This window comes from Pristiophorus japonicus, chromosome 2 (assembly GCF_044704955.1).
Source record: "Pristiophorus japonicus isolate sPriJap1 chromosome 2, sPriJap1.hap1, whole genome shotgun sequence".
Lineage (NCBI taxonomy): Eukaryota > Metazoa > Chordata > Chondrichthyes > Pristiophoridae > Pristiophorus > Pristiophorus japonicus.
In genome coordinates, this window is record NC_091978.1 from 184,431,470 (window position 1) to 184,437,258 (window position 5,789).

General features: G+C 48.7%; 1 non-coding gene across 1 annotated transcript; it reads right to left on the minus strand.

Moving 5' to 3' along the window:
• Nucleotides 1–2,695: 2,695 nt before the first annotated feature.
• On the minus strand, nucleotides 2,696–2,887 carry LOC139251806 (U2 spliceosomal RNA). The gene has a single exon (XR_011591429.1). It is a non-coding gene; the product is annotated as a U2 spliceosomal RNA (small nuclear RNA).
• Between the last annotated feature and the right edge of the window lie 2,902 nt (nucleotides 2,888–5,789).

A 5,789-nucleotide genomic window follows, 5' to 3' on the forward strand; every position in this document is an offset into this window, starting at 1 on the left:
CTTCCCCCCTTTTCCTCCTCCCCCCTTCTCCTCCTCCCCCCTTCCCCCTTCTCCTCCTCCCCCCCACCCTTTCTCCCCCATCCCTCCCCCTTCCCTCCCTCTGCTCCCCCCTCTCTCCCTTTACCCCCCTCCTCCCCCTCCCCTCGCTGTCAGAAACACAGACACTGACAGACAGAGAATGAGAGACACACACAGACAGACAGAGAGATAGAGACACTGACAGAGACACACTGGGGGCGGGGGGGGGGGGCATCCCAGCACGCTGTTGGAGGGCTCCCGGTGCTGCAGTCGGTGTTTTATTTATTGATTTAAAAAAATATATATTTCTTATTAATTTTTTTTGATTGATTTATTGGTTGATTTATTGATGTTTTTATCATGTATTATTGATGATGGTTCTTTATTTGTAAAACTGAAGTGTTTAGTGTTTGTAAATTTCCCTTTAAACCCCCTCCCCCCATTCCCTACGCCTGATTTGTAACCTACGCCTGATTTTCTGAAGTGTCGACAAGTTTTTTTCGAGCATACAAAAATCTTCACTTACTCCATTCTAAGTTAGTTTGGAGTAAGTTTTCACTGACGAAACTTTGAAAACAGGCGTAAGTGGCCGGACGTGCCCCCTTTTGAAAAAAAAATTCTGTTCCAAAGTGAAACTGTTCTAACTGACTAGAACTGGAGCAAACTAAATGACGAGAATTCCGATTTCTAAGATATTCCGTTCTACACCAGTTGCTCCTAAAAATCAGGAGCAAATCATGGCGAAACTTGGGGCCATTATTTCTGCAGTGTCCCTGACAGCTGACTGCAGAAGTGTTATTTCTGTGCAATCACTATTTCATCAGGAAGGAGTCAAGTTTATCCAATCAATTTATAGTGCATACGCAAAATAATGTTGAGGCTAGAATGCTGAGATAAACATACAAAATGCTGGAAACGACTCAGCAAGTCTGTGGAAAGAAGCAGAGTTAACTGGCTCAATTTTCCCCAGTATTTGCGCCTTTTTTTTTGAGTAGGCTGCTTTTTCTGGCCTAACTTAAAAATCCCCAGTTTCCCCAATCAACTTTCACCAACGTAACTTACTTAGTTATGTTTTTTTTAGGTAAGGCTTTTTTTTCCTCAAAAGGGGTCATTACCAGCCACCTACGCCAATTCTGGCCATTTAGGCAACTTTGGCCAGCTGATAGTTACTCCATTTCTACTTAGGCCAGCGTATGTGGCCTCTCGAGAAAACCCTTGCAGAGAGTTAAAGAAATCGGCGCAGTTAAGTAAATCAGAGGCCATTTGGCCTGGGCTAGGGGCGGGAAGCGGAGCAGACCAGGACCGGCACTCACTCGCAACCGGAGAGGCTTGGCAGGGGAGGGAGCAAGCTTGATGTACAAACCCTCGTAAAATGGAGAGATTACAGACAGTAGAATTGTTCTTGCATAGTTGGACATCATTGTTCCTTCCATTTGCAGTGAAACTCTTTAGACTACAAGGAAATACTTCAGTTGCTGCGTTAGGTTTGCATCAGTGATCTTTGATGGTATTGGGTGGTAGATATGAGTTCAGTCTCTTGAGAGATGAATCAGTTGCCTGGTATTGTAATCGTGATGCCATTCCTCTCTCAAATTTGTTCTATTCTATCTCATATTCTCCCTCTCTCTTCCACAAAACTGTCAGACTTATTTCCTGTAATGCTTTCCTGTGATTGAAATTCTCGTCCTGCCTGCTTTCTGTCATAATTACGCTCCCTATTCAATTTACCTACCTCTAACTTGAGTCCTTTAAGCCCAGTCTCCAAACTAGGTGGTGATATTACTTACTTACTGCTGAGCAGTCTTGAAGGACCTAAAATGAGTCCTGTGGCCTGATGCTGACTGTCCATTCCCTGTTGCCACCTCTCATGGCTGCCATCCACAACCCAACACTGCCTGCCATTCGCCTTTCTCTGAGCTCTACTGCGCATGTGTGGCCATTTCAGCGACGTCAAGAACGTCAGTTTTTCCCCCCCGCTCATGTGCAGAAGGCCCGGCTCCATTTTCCAGCACAGACCACAGGCTCCACACCCCGAGCCGACTGGCGATGCTGCGCGGCTGCAGATTACAGCCCAAACATCGTGGAAACTTCGGGGATTTTTTTTCTGACACATTTATTTACCTAATTAAGCGGCACAACTCGGGGAAAATTGTGCCCATGGTTTTAGATTGATGACTTTTCACCAGAATGTTTGATGAAAGGTCATCGACCTGAAAAATTGGGGAGAATTTTAACATGAAGTAGTGCATAGGGTTTAGGTGCAGGCGGGGGGTTAAAGTGGCCAAGAATGGGTTCGTGTCTGGAGCTGCCTAACCTCCTCCGGAGAGGCAGCTAACCGATTTAAATATGTTAATCGATTAATTCCACTGATATATTAAACTACATTTAAATTTAACAGTGCACCCACAGGTTTCCAGGGCTTCCTGAAACTCACCAAGGTGAGAAGAGAAAGGCAATTCATGAGATTCATTACAAGTCAGGCAAGACAGCGGCAAATAGTTAATGCTCACAACTGCTTTTTTTTTTTGAAATTCGTAGCCAATCGTTCCAATTCTTTGTCAAATCACAAACGCCAGAGGTCACCTTGCACATGCCAAGGATCACTCTGCGCCAATGCTCTTAGCCAAAAGGCCTAGAGCCACTGCACCGTTCCTGGAAGTACTGCAATACCAGGTTCGTGCCATGGAGGTGGATGGGTCAAGCCACCCCACACACCTCCGTGGAGGTGGATGGGTCAAGCCACCCCACCCACCTCCTGTTTCCAAAAAAGCAAGCATATACCTTCCTGACCAGGGAGAAACCACCCGGAGGTCATGGTGGCTGGTCAGGTCAGTTACGCATGATCTTAGCCAAAAGGCCGAGAAGCGATTAATGCTCACAACTGCTATTTTACCTACCACTGGGGAAGAGTTTATGAGAGTACTTGTTATGGGAGGCTAATTTGTGCACTTTGGTGATATTGATACTCTGATCAGGATGGGTGGTGTCATGGCTGCCTTAGATTGGACCTGAAATCCCTGCTCTCGTCCAAGCAGAGAGCAAGAATCTCGTACCTGTTGGACAATTGCAAGGGCTGAGGCTCCTCCACCACTACCTCCTGGGTCCCCACATGCTGCCTCGCTCATAGTCACACCACCTGTCCCTAACCACGGACCAAATTTGAATTCATTAATCTAAGGGGTGTGACTTCCTCCTGGAACACAACGTCCAGGTAACTCTCCCCGTCCCTGCTCATCAACGCGGAGCCGAAGTTCCTCAAGCAACCAACACTTACTGCAAATGTGGTCGCTGTGGACCGGCGCCACTACCTGCGAGGGAACAGCTCCACAGATCGGGCTACAAAAGAGCTGGAGCGAACATACCCATGTAATAGGCTGTACAGTCAGAGGCTCAGCCGCCTTGACCTCTCAGAAGAACACTGCTCCCAGAGGCTGAGATTGTCACATCGGGTGGTGACAGACATCTGCAGCCTCCTGGATGAATACCTGCTCCCTGCTGGGCCGGTGGCCACAGATTACCAGTGGATGTGAAAGTGACCACCGCCATCAACTGTTTTGCCTCCAGGTTCTTCCAGGACTCTACTGGAGACAAGCCTTTTGGATTCCGGTAACAAAAATAAAATAAATCCTTCAGGTAAGACATGACTTTGTAATACACCTAACTGATCCAAGACATAAGCTGTAGAATATTTTTGATTCTTATGACTTTATGGCTTTTAAGACTTTGGGGCATTAATTATGGCAGGGCAGTCCTGACACAGCCTGGAAAAAGTTTGCACCCTCGTCTGCAAAATTCAACAGAAAGTGAGGTTCAATGAGTGGGGGTGCAATATCCAGCGTTACACCACTGTGTTTTTCCACCCGAGCCGAAAATCGGGGCGTTAAACAAAGCTCCATATTTCACGCATGCACATAAGCGTTCGAATGTTCCCAAGCGCAGGCGAAATTTTAGGGCGCAGTGATTTCATTTACGCATGACCAGATGCACCGGCCCATTTCCCTCATAGCGGGAGACATGGCTCAGCAGGAGGGAAGACAGAGAGCACGCCACTTCTCTGCAGCGGCTGCTGAAGCATTAGTTCAGGCCATAGAGAGGAATTGGCCTGCACTGCATCTAGTGGATGGAAGGAGGCCCGTGCCCAATATGTTGAAAAGGATTTGTAGCGAGATAGCCCAGGAGGTGTCAGTGGCAGACACGGTGGCTAAAACTGCCACCCAATGCTGCAAGAAGTTTACCGACCTCACGAGGGTTGTCAGAGTGAGTTCGCTTCACATTTATGGTAGCTCTGCCGTGGCTTCAAGATCAGTGTCTCACACAATGTTAAGTCTTTGATGTAGCTGCTCCTTCTCTGTGTGTTCCGGGCCATGGTATGGGTTGTTGAAGCCACCTGGAAGCTACAGGCTCACTTCTGCAGCCATGCCCTCTGCATTTAAGATGCATGTACCCTCTTGTCCCCTAATTATTGTCAACCCTCCTCACACTCCCCTTCCACTGTAATTATGCATTGTCCAAATGTCACCCTGAGCCACTATGCTGCCTGGCTCTCACCTCCTCCTAGTGTTTCCACATGCTCCATCACCAGCTACACAGATTGAACTGAACACATTTGCACTTCCACACAGTGGCAGCCATTCTACGATGGAAAGCATATGTGGCAAAGAGGAGGTGCATACTTACTACTTGCTTTTATTGCAGGCAAAGTTATCGCATAATTGGAGGAAGCAGCAAGTGCACCGGAGGTGGACAGCCTGATCTGCAGAAGCTGACCAAGGTGGAGCAGAGAGTGCCAGCCCTCATGGGCACCCCAGTTCGCATGATGGCCGGCAGCGATGCTGAGCCCCCTACATGTAGTGACGGTATGTGAATGGCATTTGAGTTTGATGTGAATTCCTTGAGCCCTAATATCAAGTGGCCTAGCTCCATTACATATAGATGTCCAATGTCACCTTCCTCTTATCAGACTACCCCCTCCCTTGCTGCTAACCACACATCTGTTGTTTTGTGCTTACAGATGACCAGCCAAAAGTGCAGCAGCCTTCATGGTGGAGGAGGTTGACTTTGAGGGGTTGATGACTCTGAGGCTCCTGGCCCCAGTGGCCTACAGCACGCACAGCGGGAGGGGAAGTTCAGAGGCCAGCCCGGAGGGGGAGTCAGCACAGTAGTCCTGCTCAGAGACAGGCAGATGTGGACTTGGACTTGGTGGCTATGTCCAGGGAGACCACAGAAATGCACTGCGAACTCACGGGTGCATTGGTTAATGTCCCGCAGAGCATGGACGCACTTGCTGTGAATGTGGCGGAGGCTGCCTCATGCATTGACCGTCCATCTGAGGACTCCAACGAGCCCATCCTTGCCTGCTCACAGAGGCAGATGGGCTCCAGCAGCGACAGTGGAATCCCAGAGGGGATGGCATGTGCCATGTGTGACGTTGCAGCAGCGATTGTATCGCAGCCACAAGTTATGCTGAAGCTTGGTGATGTCATGTGATCACTGACTGCTGCCATCCTCTCTGTTTTCCCCATTGTCCAAAGGGGAAGTGACAGTGCTGAAGAAGGCCAGCAAGTTGTGGTCACACATCATGCTCCGGATGCTGAGGCTCAGCTCCAAGTGAATGTCAGTGGTCCCAGGGAAATGGAAAGTGCTGTCCTTCCTCAAGGTGACAGCATTCTGGCTCCCACCATTGACTCTCCAACTTTGCACCTAACGCGGTCCACTCCCAATCCATCAGAGACTGCCGCCACCGATGCTAAAGCAAAGCAGTCGTCAGCTGG